The following is a 24,230-nucleotide window of genomic DNA, read 5'->3' as shown; positions in this document are numbered from 1 at the left end:
CAGGAGAAATGGAGTCTGCGCTGGCACAGCAATCATCGGAGATGCCACAATCACACCCAGTGACGACCACGGTGGAAAGGGTGGATTCAGTCCAGAAGGGGTCGGACGAAGCAGAGGTTACCATAATGCCTGCCATGGTAGACGTGGTTGCAACAACTGTGGGATGGAGAACCACCCACAAAGAGGCTGTCTCGTCTATGGTAAATCTTGCCTGAAGTGTAGCAAGTCTGGCCATTACGCCAAAGTGTGCATGAGTACGGCGAAGGTGGTAGAAACAGGAGGTTGCAGAAAATGGCTGGATAAGGTTAAGCGGGTGACAAGGGGAGCCAAAGGGGCAGAAGATTTGGACGCCCTGTGCCAGCGGTTCCAGGCCATGGATGACCACAAGGATGATGATGCATTTGTGATGTAGTCCAGAGGACAGGGCAACAAGAAGAAGAGGCCCCCACCGATGTGCCAGATAACAATCGGTGACAACCAGGTGACAGCCCTCATTGACACTGGTGCGTCGGTAAACATCCTGGATGCCACACACTACAGCCAACTCAACGCTTGCCCACAGTTGATGCCCACGAAGGCGAGGATATTCACATACAGGGGTGGCACCCCCATTCCTCTGCAGGGAGTGATTGAGGTGGTGGTCCGGAACGGCAAAATCTCGGCAAAGACAAAGTTCCATGTGACTAAGGATAGTGCAGGGATGTGATGAATTAGAAATTGTTTAGGTTTATATGATGTATCGTATAAGTTAGCATTCGCTACTCCATTTTCTGTTCAGGCACCATTTTAGGTTGTTCGAAACTAAGTTGGGTAATTCTAAGAAACATTTCCTATTAGGTTTCATTTCCCCAGATAGGTTTTGTTTTAGCAATGAGTACATTTTTCATGTCAGCACATAGCTTTCTCACCTGATAGAGGCCCTCTCCCACTTGTCTGGTGGTAGGCTCTGACGGAACAACCTTGAGTTGTGCACCTGTGTGCAGAGATATGAGTTTTGAGTTGCCTTCCTTGTATTTCATTAACTAATTGTACCTGCCTGAAAAATTCCATTGTGGCCGTGCCTTTACTTGACTATGAAACATACATAATCTATTTTTATGCTTGTCGATTTCTGTACTCTCTGTAGCACTCCTTGTGACTTGGCAGATGGGGCTCCATTCTGAGAGTATTGGAATAAACGATTATTGGTATGTATTTTCTACTGTCTGACAGACTCTTCTTTAGTATTTGAAAAAACAATTATTGGTTTGTATTCTCTACTGTCCGACTGACTCTTCTTTAGTACAGAAGGCCAAGAGGTGCTCTTAGTGACCCTGGTGGCCCGAATTGGGTTACCTCCTTCAAACGTTACTGGGATGCCATTCGGCGGAATATCTTGGATTGGCCATGTTTACACGACAGGTTCACCAGTCTCACACGGCAGAAATCATGGCAGAGTTCCAAGAGCTCTTTGAGGGGCCAGGAGGCCTCAAGGGCTGAAGGTTAAACTGAATGTTGACAAAGTAGTCAAACTGGTGGCACTGCACCACAGGAGAGTGCATTCCACCTGCAACCGCTTGTGGAGGCAGAGTTAGACAAGCTCAAGAAGGCCGGTGTAATTTAAACAGTTTCAGGGCTGACGCCGTGGGTGTCACCATTGGTCATCGCTGCCAAACAGCCAGGAACAATCAGGTTGTGTGGGGATATGTGGCTTCCCAACAAGGCATTCAAGAGATTGTGGCAGACATCAAAGGCTCCAGATGGTTTTCAAAGGTGGATCTCAACTTTGGTTACCACCAGTTGGTGTTGGACGAGGCCAGCCGCTACATTACACCTTTTGAACCCACGTTGGGATGCGCAGATTCAAGCACTTAAGCTCTTGAGTGTCATCGGCGGCTGAAGTATTCCAAGGCGCCATTTGCGAGACCCTTTCCAGATTGATAGGGGTTATCCACGTCAGTGATGATGTGTTGATATACTTGCAGACATTAGAATAACATCACAAGAGGCTAAGAGCAACGCTAAAGAGAATGGTGGGACTAGGCCTGACACTGCACAGAGACAAGTGCAAATTCTACTCAACAGAAGTGGAGTTCTTTGGCTGCAGATTCTCCAAAGACGGTCTCCTGGTAGACCCGGCCATGGTGGAAGCTATCCATACAGCCTCCATTCCCCAAAACCCACAGGGAATGAGGATTATTCTGGGGATAGCTAACTATTGCAGGAGATTCATCCCACACCTGGTGACCATCATGGAACCGCTAAGGGCACTTACAAAAAAGGACACCAAGTGGGTGTGGACAAGTGCAGCATCACAGGCCTTTCAAGAGGTGAAAGGTGCACTCCTGAAAAGGAGAAGCGGTGGCCTACTTCAACCCGGGGAGCCCCACAGAGCTCATTGTGGATGCCAGTCCCGTAGAACTTGGGGCTGTACTCCTGTAACGAAGGGAACGGCAAGAATAGGTACCCATTGTCAATGCCAGCAATGTTCTGACGGCCATGGAAACAAGATATGTCCAAATCAAAAGAGAAGTGCCAACGATCCGAGGGGCTTGCCAACATTTTGACATCTATCTATGCGGGCACAATTTCAGAGTGGTCACTGATCTTAAGCCGTCGATGCTGGTATTTGGAGGAACAGAAAGGAATGGGCCCCTGAGGATTGAAATGTGGGCTGTCCAGCTCCAGCAGTATGATTTCGAGGTGGTCTATTGGCTGGGAGTTAACAATCTGGCTGACTATCTGTCACAACACCCCATGGTGGTCGAACCTCGAAGTCAGTGGGCAGTTGATGGAGGAGCAGAGAGCTTCGTGAAGCTGATAACTGAGCTGGCATGCCCAAGGGCCCTCATTGGCGGAGTTGGCAGAGGCCACCAAAGAAGAGAGCTGTCTAACAGATGTCAAGGGGGGCTTGTGAGGACATAACTGGAGGAACTTCCTGGATGGCGTGAAGAGACTGACAGATGAAGAGGAAGACACAAGAACCTGCTCGTGGAGATTCCCGGAAGAGCTCAGCGAAAATTAAGAGGGTTTGGTGTTAAGAGGAACACAGATTGTGGAAACACAGAAACTGTGGAGCGGGACAGTGCTAGCTAGGGCACCAGGGGATAGATAAACAAAGGCGAGACTGCAAGCAAAAGTGTGGTTCCCTGGCGTCGACAGGATGATTGAGGAAATCATGAGAGGGTGCAACTCCTGCCTGATAATGGGTGGTGAACTTCCCATGCCTCCCGTGATAATGGAAGAGGTCAGCGCGCGACTGTGGGATGCCGTCAGCATGGACTTTGAAAAGTCTCTGGATGGGCGTGCTACTTTGGTAATGTGGATAGCTGTCAATAGTGGAAATAGTACCCTCCACAGTTTTTGAGTGCATCAAACCGGTTATAGAATAGACTTTTGCCAAGCTAGCGTGGCCAGAAGAAATCCGGACCGACAATGGGCCGCCATTCCAAGGAGTGAAATTTCAAGTTCTTACATCATCGCAACATCAACCACCAAAAAGTGACCCCCCCAATGGCCTCAAGCTAATGGGAAGGTCGAAAGACTCGTGCGGACCCTCAATAAGATGCTGAGGATTAGTGTTGACCAGCAGGTCGAGATGGAAGGATGTTATGTTATGTTATGTTATTAAAAATTTATAAAGCGCGCGTACGCCCAGGGGCTTCTTGGCGCTGGTAAGATAAAAAACATAACAAGAGGTGAGTCTGCCGGAAGAGTTATTTCGGGTAAGCTTTTATGAAGAGGTGAGTTTTAAAAGCCTTTCTAAAGGCAAGGAGGTCTTTACTCTGTCTGAGGGCTAGTGGTAAAGAGTTCCATAGGGTGGCTGCCAGGAAGTGGAAGCTGCTGCCGCCTTGTCGTTTTTTCTTAAAACGAGGAACTTCTAAAAGGTCTTTGTGGGCAGATCTTAGATTCCGTGAAGGGACATATCTACCGATCAGCTGTCTGATAAATAGGGGTCCCTTGCCTTGCAGAGCCTTAAAGATAATGCACCCGGCTTTGAATTCGGCTCTTTGAGCCACGGGTAGCCAGTGCAAACTCTCCAGGCCTGGTTTGATAGATTCCCATTTGGGTACTTTGCAGATCAGCCTAGCGGCCTGATTCTGCAGGTACTGTAGTCTTTTGAGTTGTCCTGCGGGTAGGCCTAGGTATAGGCTATTAGAAAAGTCAATGTGGGAAAGGACTAGGGCCATGACTACCTGGATTAAGGCGGAGGGAGTGAGGAAATGGGCGATTTTCCTGATTTTTCTTAATTGGAAAAATCCAGAGGAGACCACGGTACCAATTTGGGATTTTAGCGAGAGGTCCCCGTTGATGGTTATCCCCAGACTTTTTACAGTGGAAGATTTCTTAGGGGGAAGACCCATGTCCGACGGCCAGAAGTTAGGGCTCCAACTGATTTCGCTCTTGCCGGGCAGAATCAACTCAGTTTTCCCCGGGTTTAACTTGAGGTGATTTGAGGACATCCAGCTCTGGATTAGAGTCATGGTGGCTTGGAAGTCCTCCACCGCGTTAGGGGAATTGAGAACAAAGATAAGCTGTAAGTCATCTGCATAGTTATATGCAGTGACTTTGTGCTTACTCAGGGCAAAGAGGAGGGGCCGCATGTACAGATTAAATAGCAGGGGGGATAGTGAGGAGCCCTGGGGCACCCCACAAAAAGACTTGACCTTGGCGGCAGAAAAAGAGCCTAAGCGAACCGATTGGGTGCGTTCGGTGATGAACGATTTTAACCAGGCTAGGGCAGAGTCTCTAAGACCCGCCTGTTCGACACGGTTGACCAGAATGGAATAGTCAACCGTGTCGAATGCCGCGGACAGGTCGAGAAGTACTAAGGCTTGATGAAGGTTGTTATCAGCGTTGGACCTCAAGGTGTTCTGGACTGCCAATATTACTGCCTCAGTGGAGTGGCCAGGTCGAAAGCCTGCTTGGTTGGGTTGGAGATATTCTGTTTCCTCCACGAAGTTAGAGAGGCAGTTGGTGACGTGCGCCTCCAGCATTTTCGATAAAAAAGGTAGCAAAGATATGGGCCGATAGTTCGTAAGGTCGAGCGGGTCGATGCCAGGCTTCTTGGTAAGGGGAATCAGTAGGGCCTGTTTGAAGCTGCTAGGTACTGTCCCTGACGTAAGAGAGTCGTTGAGTAGGGATATCATGCTGTTGGGCATAGCTCGACCAATTTCTTTCATGATATGGGGGGGGCAGACATCCATAGGGGATCCTGATTTGACTCTAGACAATAATGTCAAGAAAGTTTTCAAATCAATAAGGGGATAGGAATGTAAAGTTAAGGGATTGAAATAGATGTCATCCACTGGGGCGGATGATGGGAGTGTGGAGATGTTCTGCTTAATCGTTAAGATCTTATCACGGAAAAAGTCATTCAGGGAGTTGCATAACGCTTGTGAGGGAACTACCGGGGGGGAAGTTCTATCGTCGTTGCAGAGGTCGTTCACAATCCTGAAAATTTCTTTTGACTTGTTGGTGGAGTTGAGGACTTTAGATGAATAGTAGGTTGTTTTATGGTTCTGTAGAGTTTTTTGGTATGTTTTCCTGGCTGAGCAGTATGCGGCCTTAGCCAGTGGACAGTACTGGGAGCGCCAGGTTCTTTCCTTTTGCCTCACCTCTAATTTCAGTGTTTTTAGTTCGAGTGTAAACCATTTATGTGCATCCGGGCTCCTTGAGCAGCTGAGATGCGTGAGGGGAGCATAGATGTTAATCGCTTCAGTGAGCCATTCATTGAGCCGGCTATCGGCCTCATCCACATTGTTGCTGTCGAGGGGGGGGGAGTTATCCAAGAAGTTTAGAAAGGCAGGCATATCCATGGAGGACCATTTCCTGATGGTTTTGCTAGATTGTAGTTTAAAGTGGGTTGTCTTATCTAGCTGGAAAGAGAAACTGATGCTGTGGTGATCGGACCAGCTACAGGGTTTTATGTCTAATACAGATAGGGGCAGGTTCAGAGACCAGATTTGGTCGAGGCTGTGGCCCTTCTGGTGGGTCTCGGTGTGGATGTGTTGTGTCAGGTTAAGATCACAGAAGAGTTCGCTCATCTCTGCAGCTTGGGGGTCCAACGATAGGTTGTCGAACCAGAAATTTAGATCTCCAACCAGGAGTAGTTTAGAATGGTTAGTGACCAATGGTGCCAGTAACTGAGCTAGAATGGAAGGGAATGTAGCCATGATTTGGGGAGGGCGATATAATAGGACCATTATAAGTGAGCCATTGGGGGTGTCTATTTTGGCGACAATATTTTCAGTATTAGGTAAAGGCAGAGAGGGGAGCTGTCTGAGTTGGAACTTTTTATTGACGATTATTGCTGCTCCTCCCCCAGTTTTTCCGCCAGGGCGGAGTGCTGATAGAATATAATAGTCTGCAGGTAGGGCAGCTAAGATATCCGGTAGTGAATCCGGAGTGAGCCAGGTCTCCGTCAGTAGCAGCATGTCAGGCTGTTTGTCCATGAGTAGTAGAAATATATCAGATTGGTGCTTAATCATGGAGCGGGTGTTAAGATAGATACACCTGAACGTGTAGGTGGAGCAGGGTGTGGTCGTGCGCATAGAGTACTCAGGAGCAGGGGCGTTCGTGAGGGAGGCAGAGTTGCCTATACCTAAGTGAGAAATGCGTTTGGCTGCGTGATAGGGGACAGGTGGACACGTCGTGACGGTTGGGCGCAGTACCTGTAGTTCAGCAGAAGTATAAGTGTAGTGGCTAGCAGGGTCCTTGGCCCCTGGTCCCGGACGCTCGCGGACGAGCGCAGACGAGCTTGCCTTATGCGCGCCTTCAGCGCGCATTCGTCGCGCCCGCTGCGCTCGTCCGCTGCGCTTCCTGTGTAGGCACATGATTTATAGCTGGCAGGGGGGATGAGATGTGGGCGTGGCCTGACCGGGTGGGCGTGGCCTATGTCCTGGGCAATGGCGGCAGGGAAACCAAAACAAACCCTCGCCAATGGAAGCTTGTATCTCAGCTGTGAGAGGCCTCGTGAAAGCGCGAAGTGCTCGGTGCAGGTGAGTGCAAGTTTTTAAAAGACCAAAGAAATTCTGTCACTTTCTATTTAAAATATGCAAAATCGCACTACTCCCGGCTCAAGCCTCAGGAGGTTCCGTTTTTTAAGATGCAGCGCTTGTAGTCAGCGCTCTCTATATAGCGCGGGAAGGTAGGGGTGGGCGTGGCCTGACCGGGTGGGCGTGGCCTATGTCCTGGGCAATGGCGGCAGGGAAACCAAAACAAACCCTCGCCAATGGAAGCTTGTATCTCAGCTGTGAGAGGCCTCGTGAAAGCGCGAAGTGCTCGGTGCAGGTGAGTGCAAGTTTTTAAAAGACCAAAGAAATTCTGTCACTTTCTATTTAAAATATGCAAAATCGCACTACTCCCGGCTCAAGCCTCAGGAGGTTCCGTTTTTTAAGATGCAGCGCTTGTAGTCAGCGCTCTCTATATAGCGCGGGAAGGTAGGGGTGGGCGTGGCCTGACCGGGTGGGCGTGGCCTATGTCCTGGGCAATGGCGGCAGGGAAACCAAAACAAACCCTCGCCAATGGAAGCTTGTATCTCAGCTGTGAGAGGCCTCGTGAAAGCGCGAAGTGCTCGGTGCAGGTGAGTGCAAGTTTTTAAAAGACCAAAGAAATTCTGTCACTTTCTATTTAAAATATGCAAAATCGCACTACTCCCGGCTCAAGCCTCAGGAGGTTCCGTTTTTTAAGATGCAGCGCTTGTGGTCAGCGCTCTCTATATAGCGCGGGAAGGTAGGGGTGGGCGTGGCCTGACCGGGTGGGCGTGGCCTATGTCCTGGGCAATGGCGGCAGGGAAACCAAAACAAACCCTCGCCAATGGAAGCTTGTATCTCAGCTGTGAGAGGCCTCGTGAAAGCGCGAAGTGCTCGGTGCAGGTGAGTGCAAGTTTTTAAAAGACCAAAGAAATTCTGTCACTTTCTATTTAAAATATGCAAAATCGCACTACTCCCGGCTCAAGCCTCAGGAGGTTCCGTTTTTTAAGATGCAGCGCTTGTAGTCAGCGCTCTCTATATAGCGCGGGAAGGTAGGGGTGGGCGTGGCCTGACCGGGTGGGCGTGGCCTATGTCCTGGGCAATGGCGGCAGGGAAACCAAAACAAACCCTCGCCAATGGAAGCTTGTATCTCAGCTGTGAGAGGCCTCGTGAAAGCGCGAAGTGCTCGGTGCAGGTGAGTGCAAGTTTTTAAAAGACCAAAGAAATTCTGTCACTTTCTATTTAAAATATGCAAAATCGCACTACTCCCGGCTCAAGCCTCAGGAGGTTCCGTTTTTTAAGATGCAGCGCTTGTAGTCAGCGCTCTCTATATAGCGCGGGAAGGTAGGGGTGGGCGTGGCCTGACCGGGTGGGCGTGGCCTATGTCCTGGGCAATGGCGGCAGGGAAACCAAAACAAACCCTCGCCAATGGAAGCTTGTATCTCAGCTGTGAGAGGCCTCGTGAAAGCGCGAAGTGCTCGGTGCAGGTGAGTGCAAGTTTTTAAAAGACCAAAGAAATTCTGTCACTTTCTATTTAAAATATGCAAAATCGCACTACTCCCGGCTCAAGCCTCAGGAGGTTCCGTTTTTTAAGATGCAGCGCTTGTAGTCAGCGCTCTCTATATAGCGCGGGAAGGTAGGGGTGGGCGTGGCCTGACCGGGTGGGCGTGGCCTATGTCCTGGGCAATGGCGGCAGGGAAACCAAAACAAACCCTCGCCAATGGAAGCTTGTATCTCAGCTGTGAGAGGCCTCGTGAAAGCGCGAAGTGCTCGGTGCAGGTGAGTGCAAGTTTTTAAAAGACCAAAGAAATTCTGTCACTTTCTATTTAAAATATGCAAAATCGCACTACTCCCGGCTCAAGCCTCAGGAGGTTCCGTTTTTTAAGAAGGATGTCTGCTTCAATTCCTGAGGGCATATCGACAGACACTCCACAGCACAACAGGATGCTCACCAAGTGAACTCACGATGAGGAGAGCGGTGAGGGATACTGTGCCGGTAAGTGAGCGGTGGCTGCCGGGAACAATGAATGGAGAATTGGCTCAAGACAAGAGGAAGAGAAACAATAAGAGAGCCAGCCAACAATAGAGAGCACAGAGGGTGGAACTAAATGCTGGAGATCAGGTGGTTGAAAGAAACAGATATCCTAGCCTAAAGTTCAGGACACCATTTTAGAGAGAAATTTGGGTGGTCATAAGTGTGAAAGGAACCATGGTCACAGCCCGGAGGTGAGAACGACAACTATTGAGAAATGTGTTGTGGTTTAAGAAAGTCTTTTCACCCAAGGAGGTTAGTGGGAATGAATTGGTGGCGGCATCATCGTCGGAGCTCTGACAGAAAATCAGGAGGTGGGCGGACCTTAACTGAGAAGCGAAGAGATGAAGATGGGGCCCGCAGAAAATGAAGAAGAGAGGGAACAGGGTATGGAAGAGAGATACATTGAGCAGAGGAATGAAGGGGCAGCTCAGTGTGGCTACCCTTATTGACGGAGAGTTAACTCCCAACTAAGGGGTTCATTATGATGGAGGATTTTCCGCATCCTCCGGGCCGGCGGAAGCCACCGCCGGCCCGGAGGATGCGGAAAATCCTCTGCGGACCCACCAAAGACCCACCGCCACATTAGGATGGCTGGTGGGTCCTGGTTTCAGTCCGCCGATTTTCCGCCACGGTTGACTTACAACCGCGGCGGATAAGCTGTAACATGGCTGGCGGTGTCTATCAGACACCGCCAGCCATATTAGGATGGAGTAAAAAGTATGCTTTTCCACGGCGGCTTTTCCGCCATGGAAAAGCATACGGACCTTCACTTCGGGGGCCCGTTGCGGGCCCCCTGGGTGAAGGGGGGGTGGGAGGTGCACATGGGGGGTACCTATGGTACCCCTCTGCATTTGCATGAACAAAGCGGCAGGCACCGCGCGGTGCCTGCCGCTTTGTGCACGCAAATGCTGTGCATGCATTGTTAACAGCTTGCGGCGGGTGCAGCTTGAAGCTCCACCCGCCACAATGTTAAAAATAATCTGTATGGAGGGACCGCCGCTGCCCCTGCGGACGGTCCCTCCTACTTTATGGTGGCGGACGGACTGAAGTCCGTCCGCCATCATAATCGGCCCCTAAGTCAGAGACTCAGAGTCTATGGGGGTCATTATGATGGAGGAAGGACTAAAGTCCATCCACCATCATCAAGGTAATTGGAACCGGATGCTTATATGGCGGCAGTCCCGCATATGGAATTACAATGCGACAGCCACGGTGGTGGACGCATTGGGCATGTTTACCATTGTGGTGGGTGCTGCAGGCTGAGCACCCGCTGCAATGGTAAAAATGAAGGTTTTGCATTTCCCTGCACTACGTGGCAAGCACCACACAGTGCCTGCCACATGGTGCAGGGAAATGGGGGGCACCACAGGTGACCCCCAAGTGCAAAACTGTAGTGCATCTGCTAAAGGGGGGCCCGGTACAGACGGGTGAACCGCCATTCAAGGATGGCAGGGATGAAGCATCCTAATATGGCGGACAGTGCCTGCTAGACACGCCACCATTCTAGGTATGTTTCCCGGGTTCGACATGTAATCATAATGATTGCCTTTGTCAGATCCATGGCAGATAGACTGCCCGTCCACCAGCAAACTGCCCACCATCCTAATTTGGCGGGTGAAAAATAGCCGCACGGGCCACAAATCTGAGAGATGCTGCTAGGGGTGATTTACAATAGGGCATCTTTCATTTGGGTAAAATAGAAGAAAAATAGAAAAAATTATAAAAATCGAATTTTCCTAGCTTCGGTTTGAACCCTTGTAAAAGAGCACTCAAATCCCCTGTTAGTTACCACCGGACCATCCGTTCTGCATTGTTCACAAAAGTGTGTTGTGCTTCAATTTCCATGTTTTTTTGCTTTTACATGCACAAATCTACTTTTGATTTTCGTTATTTATATACATATAGCCCTTCTTTTCTTTCACTCTCAGACTGGCCCCATGCATTTCTTTTTCTTACATAACCATTCCCAAAGTCTCATTCGATAAATGAAGGTATTTCTTTCATCGCAAACCTTGCCCACCTTCCACATGCCACAGCATGTCACAAATGTGTGACATGCACTGGCTTGACTAAAAAGGCCAGACATCTCACAGACACTGCTAGGGGATGATTTACAAAGTGACAGCTTTTTTAAATAACTTTATTTAACATTTTCATATTGCTTACAACATTGCATGGCCATTCACTGTGATCATAGAAATCGAGTAAGAATAAAGACAAGTATCATTTGCAAAACAAGTATACTCAAGAGTGCAATGTACCAATGTCTCAGGTTAGCATATATATCATAAATTGTGATATCAACATCTGACCAACCTGGACCAGCGGGCTCTCCCTCATTGTCTGGCCTGTACTTTCCTTGACATAATAAACACAACAATTGAGCAGTTGGGTGGAACATTAATTACGAACCCCAGTGGGGTGGCCCGCTTTTTGTGCGCTCTGATAATCGGGCCTTGTGACCTGTATTGCAGTCTAATTGCCTGTTTAGCCTTTTTGCCTGTACTTGCTTTGTATTTGGTGGCGCTTGTTTTGCGGTTGCCTGTGCTTGTTCTGTGTTCTCCTGCTGCCTGTTTTGCCTTTACCTGTGCCTGTTTTCTGCCACCCACTCCCTCGCCAGTCCCGCTTCCCGCTGCTGCGGCCCTGCCCCCTGCTCCCATTCGCCTGTTCACCCCTCCCAGCTGCTCCTCCCTCCCACCTCCCCTTCTTATGGCGCATGCTGCGCGGCAGTGAGAGCGACCCTTGACCCTGTTGAAGGGAGGTCGCTCCCCATGCCACATTACTCCACCTGAGTGCGCCGTGCCCAAGACTCAGCTGTTGCAGAGTTCGAGGCCCACATCCACCCGCAGGCTACCACCTGGGCCTCATCCCTGGTGGCCAGTGGTAGGCCTTAGGTTTGTTTTCTGCCCGCTTTTTGTGCGCTCTGATAATTGTGCCTTGTGACCTGTATTGTAGTATAATTACCTGCTTAGCCTTTTTGTCTGTACTTGCATTGTATTTTGTGCCACTTGTTTTGCCTTTACCTGTGCTTGTTCTGTGTTCTCCTGCTGCCTGTTTTGCCTATACCTGTGTCTGTTTTCCACCCCCTCGCTGGTCCCGCTTTCCGCTGCTGCGTCCCCTGTGGCCAAACCCCATGCTCCCATTCTCCCGTTCCCCCCTCCCAGCTGCTCCTTCCTCCCACCTCCCCTTCTAATGGCGACTGATGCGCGGCCGCGCCGCTGGTGCGCCAATGGCATGCCAAGACAGTCTGCACCTGGACCATGCCTGGACCGCGCCCAGTGCCAAAACCCCTGGACCCCAGAGATGCTATGACGCCTGACTGCACTACGATGCCAGCACCCTCCACGCACTTAATCCCGGTCGAGAACACACCTGCTACCGGACTACCCTGAAGCGCACCCAAGGACCCTTCACCTGCTGGAACTGCAACTTTACCAGCATCCGGCCAGCCAAACAGCCCACCAAGGCACCCAACTACCTCAGATGCATCCTCCTCAACACCCGCTCCGCCTGCGAACACGCCGTCGAGCTCTGGGACCTCCTCGACTCTACCTCCCCTGACGTTGCCTACCTGACAGAGACCTGACTGAACCCTGCCTCCACACCCGACATCACCATCGCCATTCCGAACGTATTCAAGATCACACGCAGGGACCACACCAATGGAACAGGAGGAGGAATCGCCATCATCCACAGGTACACCCTCAGAGTATCGACCAACACCGATGATCCCCTCAGCACCACCGAACACATGCACTTCCAGATCGACATCGATCCCAAAACCACCCCCAGAGGAACCCTCATCTACAGACCCCCCGGACCCCGACCACAGTTCAGCAACTCCATCACCGACTTCATCAGCACGCACGCCCTTGCCTCCACGGACTGCATCCTCCTAGGACACCTGAACTTTCATCTCGAGAAGAACAATGACACCAACTCCACCACCTTGCTCGCAAACTTCGCCAACCTCAGACTCAGGCAGCTTGTGACAACACCCACCCACACCGCTGGCCACACGCTCGACCCCATCTTCTACGGAAGGCCCCCACATCTCCTTCAGCCACACCACCAAACCCCACTGGACCGACCACCACTGAATCCACTGCACCTTCAGGAAGCCCACCAAGCACCACCGCACCCAACTGCTGCCTCGAAGATGCTGGAGCAAAGTCACCGATGACCAGCTCACCACCACCGTCACCCAGTATCCACCTGCTGACTCCACCAACCGAGACACCGCCGCCCGCAACATCAGAAAATGGATCGTTAACTGCGCCAACACCCTTGCCCTGCTCAAGACACCCTTCAACAGCCACACCAGCAAGAAAGCCACCAGGTTCACCGAAGACCTCCAGGTCTCCAAAAGAACATGCCAAGAACTGGAGAAGAACTGGCTCCGCGAAAGATCACGGGACAGCTACACGGCCCACAAGAACGCCACCCGCAGACATCAGACCCGCCAAGAGGGCCTCATTCAAGGACCGCCTAGACAACAACGCACACAATAGCAAGGAGCTCTTCAACATTGTGAAGGAACTCTCCAACCCCAGTTTCAACGCCAACAACATCCTACCGTCGCAAGACCTATGCGACTCACTGGCTACCTTCTTCCACTGCAAGATCACCAACATCCATGACAGCTTCGACGCCACGACCACCCCGACGACCACCGCCCCCCCCACCACCACATGCACTAACCATCTACTTTCTTGGAAAAGCATCAACAACAAGGACACCAGCGAGATCATGAAGACCATCCACTCCGGCTCATCGCTAGACCCATGGTCCCACCACATCGTCATCAAAGACAGCGCATCCCTCGCACCCCATCTCAGCAAGGCCATCAACATCTCCTTCAAGACAGCAACCTTCCCGGAAAGCTGGAATCACGCCAAGATCAACGCCTTACTCGAGAAACCAAAGGCGGACCCCAAGGACCTCAAGAATTTCCGGCCCATCTCCCTGCTCCCACTTCTGGCTAAGGTCACCGAGAAAACCGTTAACAAACCGTTGAACCACTACCTCAAAGACAACAACATCCTGGACCCATCCCAGTCTGGTTTCCACAGGAACCACAGCGCCAAAACCGCCCTTATGGCCGCCACAGATGACATCAGGACCCTGCTAGACAACCGAGAAACAGCAGCCCTCCTCCCCCTGGACCTATTAGCCGCCTACGCTCACGCCTCCACGACTGGACCACATCCTTCCTCTCCGGCAGAACTCAGAGTGTCTGCCTCCCCCCTACCACTCCAATGCCACCAAGACCATCTGCGGCATACCCCAGAGCTTGTCCCTAAGCCCGACTCTGTTCAATATCTACATGGCACCCCTCGCCCACGTCACCCGTCAACACAACCTCAACATCATCTCCTATGCCGACAACACTCAGCTGATCATCTCCCTCACCAAAGACCCTCACACAGCCCAAACCAACCTCCACGAAGGATTGATGGCCAACTGGATGAGGAACAGCCGACTGAAACTGAACTCAAACAAAATTGAGGTCCTCATCCTTGGGTCCACCCTCTCAGCCTAGGACGACTCCTGGTGGCCGACCGCACTGAGAACTGCTCCGACACCGACAGACCATGCACGCAACCTATGGGTCATCCTTGACTCCACCCTCACCATGACTAGGCCTGGGCGGTAAATTCTGTTCCGTTCGTGGAATTTGGGTAATTTCGCATTCCAGGGAGAACGCGAAATTGCCCAACATTCTGCGTTCCACAACTTCGCGAAATGTTTTGCCTGTTTGCGTTTCCCAAGATATTTCCCCCCGAGCACGCAAACAGCAATTGTGTATAGTAAAGAAGCCTCGCGAACAAGCAATCCCGCATGTTCGCCGAATTTCTGCGTGCTCGCGGAGATTTTTTACCATTTTGCGAAGATTTGCGGAACGCGATTATGCAAATTCTGCCCACCCCTAATGGTAAGCAGGTCAATGCCATCTCCCCCTCCTGCTAACACCCTCCGAATGCTATGTATGTTCTTCAAGTTGATCCCCACTGAAACAAGAAGAGCAGTCACCCAGGCCCTCGTCACCAGAAGACTGGACTACGGTAACACCCTCTACGCTGGAGCATCGGCCAAGCTCCAAAGATGGCTGCAACGCATCCAGAACGCCTCGGCACGTCTAATCATCAACATCTCCCACCGCAGCCACATCACTACCCACCCGAGAGACCTACACTGGTTCCCTGTCAATAAAAGGATAACCTTCAAGCTCCTCATCCACGCCCTCCACGACACCAGCCCAGCATAGCTCAACAGACGACTCAGCTTCTACAACCCCACCCGCAAGCTCCGCTCTGCCGCCCTCGCCCTCACTGCAAACCCCCGCATCCGAAGAACGACAGCCGGAGACAGATACTTCTCACACCTCCCCGCCAAGACCTGGAACACCCTCCCCAACAACCTCCGGAAGACCCAAGACCTACTGGCCTTCAGAAGACTACTCAAGACTGCTGAAGCAGCTCATTTATTGCCTTCATATCAAGTATAGGCCAGTTCTGAGCTTTCTTTGGCAAGGCGGGAGGGAGCGGCGAATGAACCAAGGAGAAATCAATAAAGAAAGGAATGGCAAGGTGTTCAGACCAGCCTAGCTGAATGGGAGGAGAAGTGCACACAGTAGGAAGATGACCTGCTACATGGGAAGGTGGGGAATTGATGAGTGAAGGATTCAGGATCAACAGATTGTCCAAAAGAGTTCGAGCAGATTTATTACTAGGATCATCAAAATTAAAATTCAAGTGCCCATGCACAGAAAATTTGCAGCACGAAGAATAAGAGGGGCAAGTGATTCGGTCAAAACGGAACCCCAGTTTTTAGATGGGCCAGGGGGACGGTAAATGCGGGCACCAGAAAAGGTAAGATTAGGTGAGAATGGGAAGGAGAATAGTAGATCTTCAAAGTTGGGAATCGTGAATGCCTCAATGTTGCGGTTATAGAGGTTTTTTTTAAATGGCAATTCCTAAACCAGTTTTAAGAGTTCTATTTATACCTATTAGAGCAAAATACCGTGGTAATGTTGCAATCACATCTGGTATGGACCTGTCATGGAACCAGATCTCTGTTCAAATAACACATCCGGATCCATGTCAACTAGGAAGTGAAATGGGTGCAACTGGTGTTTGGGAAGGGAGCGACAATTGAGACTAAAACATCGGGAAACCTTAGTTGAATGTGAGCCAGAATTGTCAACTCTGGAAAGTTGTGTCTCGTCCGAAAGAAGGGTGGGGGCCAGGCCAGAAATAGGTGGGGAAGATATTATCAAATAAACAATGAGAGCAGAAGCTGACGCTGGCATCAGGGGCAAGTACCTGACAAACATCATTAGGGGTGGGTTTAAAACTCCTAAGAGCTTGAGAGGAGTAAGTGAGTCGAGGCTGCAAGCAAAAACGAGCAGGGGTTTGGCCGCTGGCCCCGGCCAGATGCACACAGGCTTGCCTTATGTTATCGAGGGTTCTAGACCGACCAGTAGAATATTTGAAATGCACTTTTCTTACATGATTGAAAACATTTAGCAATCCTATTATATAGAACACAAAGAGAAAAATGAATAGCTATTTTGTGGCTAACAGTCTTGAAAAGTAAAAGTGTTTTTGAGGCATGCAAAATACATATGAAAATGTGGCAGAAGTTATACAGAAGGAGTTTGTGAGAAACATTTATTTATGGGAGTGGTCTCAGAATGAAAGAGAGGGAGGGCTATTTATTTATAAAGCATGAAAAGCAAGTGTGGATAAAAATTTTTATAGCCAACGCATCAAGAATTCTATGAAGGACATGGAGGCGAGGAATATGCTTCTCATTTCCTTACTACTAATTTCAGCAGCCAATCTCAATAAAATAAAACACAAACTACATTAACCATGTTTCCTTGTACCTCCTATGTCACATGCTCCAATCAAATATGAGCTATCCATGTAACTGTGGAAGTCATCATTTTGTGTGCTCTTTCTTTGTTAAATAAGTCCATAAGAACAAAATATTCCAAAGGGAAACAGGGTAAAAGTCACCAAAGATCCATACAGCCCAACATGGACTTAAAATTTCCAGTTGATGTAACAGGGATGTGTATCACCAACCACAGCCCGTGACTGAACACTGCAATGGGTTTAAAACTGCAGCGAATCAACGCGCCATATATAACTCCTCTCAAGGGAAGTAATTCCAAAGCAGAGTGCATCTCACAGCTGTTCTGGGCATTTCCTTAAATAGAGAGAGATCCCCAAAGTAAAATCTGGCATCATAAATATAAAGCAAAAACGAGCAGGGGTTTGGCCGCTGGCCCCGGCCAGATGCACACAGGCTTGCCTTATGTGCACCTTTTGCGCACCAGCGGTGCACCCACCATGGCATGTTATCGAGGGTTCTAGACCGACCAGTAGAATATTTTAAATGCACTTTTCTTACATGATTGAAAAAATTTAGCAATCCTATTATATAGAACACAAAGAGAAAAATTAATAGCTATTTTGTGGCTAACAGTCTTGAAAAGTAAAAGTGTTTTTGAGGCATGCAAAATACATATGAAATTGTGGCAGAAGTTATACAGAAGGAGTTTGTTAGAAACATATATTTATGGGAGTGGTCTCAGAATGAAAGAGAGGGAGGGCTATTTATTTATAGAGCATGAAAAGCAAGTGTGGATGAAACTTTTTATAGCCGACGCATCAAGAATTCTATGAAGGACACGGAGGTGAGGACTATGCTTCTCATTTCTTTACTACTAATTTCAGCAGCCAATCTCAATAAAGTAAAACACAAACTACATTAACCATGTTTCCTTGTACCTCCTATGTCACATGCTCCAATCAAATGTGAGCTATCCATGTAACTGTGGAAGTCATCATTTTGTGTGCTCTTTCTTTGTTAAATAAGTCCATAAGAACAGAATATTGCAAAGGGAAACAGGGTAAAAGTCACCAAAGATCCATACAGCCCAACGTGGACTTAAAATTTCCAGTTGATCAAACAGGGATGTGTATCACCAACCACAGCCCGTGACTGAACTCTGCAATGGGATTAAAATTACAGCGAATCAACACGCCATATATAACTCCTCTCAAGGAAAGTAATTCCAAAGCAGAGTGCATCTTACAGCTGTTCTGGGCATTTCCTGAAATAGAGAAAATCCCCAAAGCAAAATCTGGCATCATAAATATAAAGTATAGACTATTGCAAAAATCATCAGGTGGGAGAAATCAGACAGAAACAACTCAATTTTGTATCAACATTAGTTATAACAATACACTTTTAACAATTGAATTATATGGGTAACTGTTTGGGGGGAAATTTCTGGGCCTTGTGCTACAATTGTCTGGGCCCAATTGTGTTCTGACACTTTCCTCGCGAAAGGCTTCACCCAAGAGCTATTGTAAGAGTAAGAATAGAGGAAAAATGGAGGCTTGTTCCAGGACTGCAGAGACGAGATACCGGCTTTTTAGAGAATCATGATTGCAACCTGCACCAACACCTGACTCTTGCCTTGAAGAAGCCCACGGCCTAAAGGCCACTAGGGCGAAACACGTGTCGGCTGTTCTTTATCCACAGATGTAACATGAAATAAAAACTACGCACGTAAAACTTTCAAAGAACGTTTACATTTCATTTTCGGACTACTATTGACAAATGGTGAGGGCATAATCCTCCATTTTTCCTCCAACAATTGAATTATAGTTTAAAGACAATTGCATCTAAAGGGTGAGCCTCACCTCCGTGTACTTAATAGAATTGGAAATTCTTGATGCGTCAGCTAGACACATTTTCATTCTATTTCAGGACCGGGTGCGCTGATTATGCTAGTTTAAAGTTGTGTTAACACCCCAGATGCCACATCTACAATAGGTTTATAATAGTATTCTTACATGTAGACTCAGAGATCCAGTCTGCCGCTCTTATGATGTCTTCTACACAAGAGCATATGATTCGGATGCCATGGCTCCTCTCGCAGAATGCACCAGAAAGACAGAAATGTTGACACCATCATCTGCCAGTAGTCATTTCATCCACCTGGCTAAGGGTGCTGCAGATACTGTTTTTTAGGGTTTTTGTAAGGCAATTGATAGTTGTCCTCCAGCCTCCTTTCTCATATCACAAGTAGCGATTTCATAATCCTTTGAGCATTACACCACGCATAATTTCCTACTGTTTAGGAAACTTGGATAGGTTACCAACATGGAAATCGATTTGGTGTGGCGTGTGATAGTACAGGTAATGTCTTCTGGAGATTATACTGTACCTGATAAATCCAATACTCGTAAGTCCAATACCCTCTTACAGGAAATCAGACATATAACATTGTGAGCTTGGCCCGAAAGCTGTTTGCACAACAAGTATTTGTTGGCAGGCCATTGCTCCAAGAATTTGAGAACAACATTCACGTGCCAAATGGGTGTATACTTGGGTCTCGGAGGGTTGACCATATGGATACCTTTCATCCATTTGCAGACTAGAGATTGTTCATCCAATAGTTTACCCTCTACTGGGAGGTGTCCTGCGGAGATTGCCGTTCTGAAATAATGACTATTCGATATGCTAAACTAGAAGATGCTAGTACTGATAGAAAGTTTATTACTATGCAATGTTGTGCCACAACGGGATCAACACTTCATGTGTTGCACCAAGCACACCATCTCCTCTGAGCAAAAGAATGTCTTTTATGGGTGTTATCTGGCCAGGTCTGCCTGATGCAGGATGCAGCTTTTTGCGAAATGCCTTGGGTATGCCATCTTTGCCTGAAACCATCCAAGGCATCAGCTTGAGTTGACCTGGTAGATTCAATAGTTGAGGAATACCTTTCTGGTCTAAGAGGAGAACCTGCTGAACTGGGAGTAGAACTGGAAGCTTACTCACTAGAATTAGAGCTACTGGTATCCAAGGTTGCGCTCTCCAGTAAGGTGTCACCAAAATGATTTCTGCTGCTTGTCTACTGATTTGTGACAGGACACGGGAATCATCAGGAATGGGGGAAAGACATAGCCTTGGAACTGATCCTAGTCCTGGATAAATGCATCTATCGCCTGGGCATCAGATCTGGGCGCAAGCTCAAAAAATGTGTCAGTTGCTGATTGAGACATGATGCAAACAGATCTATTTCACATGGGCCCCACAACCTGTTCAGAGCTGGGAAGGCTGAGTGATTAAGTTTCCTGTTGCTGAAATCTCGTAAGAGTCTGAAGTTCTAGTCGGCGATGGTGTTCCTCTTGTGGTAGATGCTCCATTATGGGGGAGATGCAATGATCGAGGCAGAAGTGACAGAAGTCCTGGGCAATCTCTGCTAGTAGATGGGACTTCGTACCCCCAAGTTTGTTGATGTAGCGGACTGCTGAGATGTTGTCCATTCTCAGTGAGATATAATAATCTGTCTTTATCGGGGAGAGCCTCCTGATAGCGAACGACCCTGCCAGGAGTTCCAGGCAATTTATGTGGAGCCTGAGCTCCGCCTCCGACCACTGACCCCCTGTTGACATTGTCCTACACCTCAATCCCCAACCCAACCGACGGGCATCCAATTTGATCCCTATTTCTGATGAGGTGCCGAAAATGGCTCGACCATTCCAGGATTCCATATGGTCCAACCACCATGTTATCTCTGTCCTAGATATGCCCATCAGTGGGATTTGTTCTGTGTAAGATAGACCCTTCCATAAGTGTTGAATTTTCATTCTCTGAAGGGCTCTGTAACGGAGGGGGCCTGGAAATATGCCTTGTGTCGATGAGGCCAGGAGTCTCCCAATTCTGACAATCTACCTCAACGATACAGTCTGTTGGCACAACGCAGACCTCAATTCCCTCTTGATATTGCGCATCTTTTAGGGTTAGAAGGAAATTGTGCTCGGACTGATTCTATCTGGAAACCCAGAAATGTCATTTGCTGGACTGGTGACTATACTGACTTCTGGGAGTTGATCAAGAATCCCAGGCTATAAAGAAGTTGTATAGTCCATGATAGATTAGTCCTGAGTGTCTGAAGGTCCTGGGCCATTAACAAGAGATTGTGTTGTCAATTAGACACACTCCTCAAGCCCTCAGTGCTTCATCCATGGTCTCTTCAATTTAGTGAAACACCACAGGGCCAATGGTAGACCAAATGGAAAGGACTTGAATTCAATGCACTTTTCCCATCATATGAACAGTAGAAACCATTGTTGAGGTGGGAATATGGGGACGGAGAGGTTTGCATCCTCCAGGACCAGACGGACCGTCTAGTCGCATTCCTGTAGAATATCACGTGGCAAGAGAATTTCTTCCATTTTGAAATATCTGTACATTATCCAGACATTGAAATCTTTGCGGTTTAGGACTAGTAGTGACCTCTGCCCTTCTTTTCAAACAGAAAGGTGGGTCTCATGAACCCTTTGGGCTATGGAGTTGTCAGGCATATTGCCCCTTTGGCTAGGAGAGTTTGAATATTAAAACTTGTTGTGTTTGAGAAAAATACATATGTCTTGTGGGGCCAGATGAGTTGGAGATTGATAACATTCCAGTTTGAAGCCTGAATGGTCTCCAGTACACATGGGTCCATGGATATGCATTTATAATTGTTATGAATAGCAGCACTCTTCATCCCAGTGTCTCTTCCGAGAAGGGAATAACTCATACCAGTAGATCATGTGTCCTGGATTGCATTCTATTGTCCGTGTCTGGATCTGCGGCAGAATGTGGGGCGGCCACCTTTGGGTTGAGTGGGATAGAAGGTGGGATCTGGTTGGTCTCCATACCAACCACCTTTGCCGCAGGCATAGTAGCCTTGTTGAGAGATTTGGTGGGTTCCACAGCCTGGTGCATTCTCCATGGCACCCGGCCCTGACAAAAAGGCCTCTCCTGAATACTCAATTTAGCTTCATTTGGGCCTTGCATATAGTCGACTAGGTGGCACAAAATCTGGAGAGCCCCCGAATAATAGTCTGTCAGCCATTGGGCTGGCTTCCACATTGGATAGATCATTGAGTGTAGGATCTAATCTCATCAGGATAGATCTCCGGTACTCTGTAGAGATGGTGCAGTTGGTGTTCCCTAACATGCCGACTGCTCACTGAGCCCAGCCAATCAGATTGTCAGTATTTACTGGGGTGTTGGGCTCTTTGGCTTAGTATGCTAAGTCTAACAACTTAGTCAAGGTTCCTGTAAGGTCAAGTAGTTTATCTTGGCGCATCCAACATGAGCAATCCAGGCCCTTTCTCGGGTCCCTTGCGTATTTTTTCATAAAAGTGACCATGACAAGATCTACCTCTGGCGTGTATGCAACCTTACCCACCAGGTCTGGGCAGGGACACTCCATGCAGAGGCATGCACGTACCTCTTTATCAAAGCTCCACCATAGATGGTTTGAAGGTGTTCCGCAACCTCTGGAGGGAAACCCAATTGGACTCCCTGGGCTTGAATTGGAGCACCGGAAGGGTATGGACTGGAGCCCGTTTCTTCTTACTGGGTCTTGCCTTCTCACCCTCATCACTGTCCTCAGTGTGGTAAGAGCAGTCTGAGTCTAGGGCCTCTGCATGCTGTGAGACTGAGAGGACACTCCCTGTGGGTAGGCACTATAATTGTGTTCAGTCTCTCTCTTGCACCTCAGCTTTGCAATAGCCTCTCCCTATACCCCTGGCTATGATTTACTCTTGACTTTGCCCTTTTTTGATGGGCCCACCTCATTGTTGGCCGGAGGAAGTTGGGGTTGCCAGCCTTTATTGCATGCAAACTCACACAGTTGCCCTGTGAAGTGACCTTGCACCCGTGCCAGGGCCTTATTCACAGATTGCTGTACACTGCAGTCCAACGCATCAACCAAATCTCGCTCTAGCTGGTCAACACCTTCTTCATGGTAGTTGTCTGCCTTTGCCTTATAGGTCTCCCATTGTGCCATTCTCTCTGCACGCACACGCAATTTACTGGGAGTTGAAAGAGTAAGGGGGGAGTGGAACTAACCCTGTAAGGCCAAGGATTATGCCTTAATTTAAATGTGGAGGGAGATGCCTGGACCAAAAAACCCTCTTGAGGCAAACCCTTGGCAAATGTATACAACCCAGCACATACTTGTGAGACAGAGCGTAGGGGGAAAATTCACCCCTGGCACCACATACAGAGCCAAGTCATGTTACTTGTAGAAAAAGTCAGCTAATGCTCTGATCAATATCCCTGAGCGTCGTATTCAATTTCTGCACATGCGCATTGTGTGGTCCTTCTTTACAAGTAAAAGAGGACTGTGCACATCAGCAAGATGTGCGCTGTCTGCTCCCCGCTCCACTGAGGCAGCAAGCAGCGTCGGAGTCCAACCGCCGTAAGTGTTCAGAAAATGAAGGCGGAATCCCAGCGCAGTAGTGCATGCAGTAGGTGATCGGTCAACTTACCACTCCTGCCCTATAGAACCGCAACCCATAGAAAGCATGACATTAACAGCAAATAGAGGTAGGAAATACCTACAACTATGGCATTACAAGCATATAGAAAAGAAACATTCTAAGCTATAGAGATATGAGATATCTATAATTACGTCAGTACAAGCATAACAAATTAAACTGCATTTATCTGGCTGCGAAGCAGCAAAGAAAGAGGAAACAAAATGGTGACTTCTACAGTTATAAGGGTAGCTCATGTACAATTAGAGAATGTGACATGGGAGGGACAGGAAAACATGGGTAATGTAGTAAAAATATGAGAAGCATAAACAGAGCCTCCGGGACATGACAGAATTGGTGGCATGTAAAAACAAAATGGCATAGACAGAAAAGAGAGTTGGGCACAGTCCTTTCCTCATAAATTGGCTTTGGGCCAATTAAACCTTATAATCCAATAGGTAGTACAGCGGTAGCTCATAGAGAACATGAGTGCTCTTTGAGAAGGGGCCAAACTCCACCTGGGAAATTCGATTTTTATATTCTTTTTCATGTTGCTCTATTTTACCCAAATGAAAGATGTCCCTAAGTAAGTAACCTCTAGCAGTGTCTGTGAGATTGGTGGCCTCTTTAGTCAAGTCAGTACATGTCAGAAATATGTGACATGCTGTGGCATGTGGAAGGGGGGCAAGGCTTCCTATTAAGGAAATCCCTTAATTTGTGGAATGAGACTTTGGGAATGGTTAGGTAAGAAATGCATGGGGCAAGTCTGAGAGTATAAGATTAGAATGGCTTATAAATAATGAAAATCAAGTGTAGATTTGTGGAATGTGAAAACAAAATGCCATGGACACAGAAGAAGGATGGCACCCTTCTTCAATGACACAAAAGCTTTGGACATCT

The sequence above is a fragment of the Lissotriton helveticus genome, chromosome 2_1 (assembly GCF_964261635.1).
Source record: "Lissotriton helveticus chromosome 2_1, aLisHel1.1, whole genome shotgun sequence".
NCBI lineage: Eukaryota > Metazoa > Chordata > Amphibia > Caudata > Salamandridae > Lissotriton > Lissotriton helveticus.
This window is presented reverse-complemented; position numbering follows the sequence as displayed.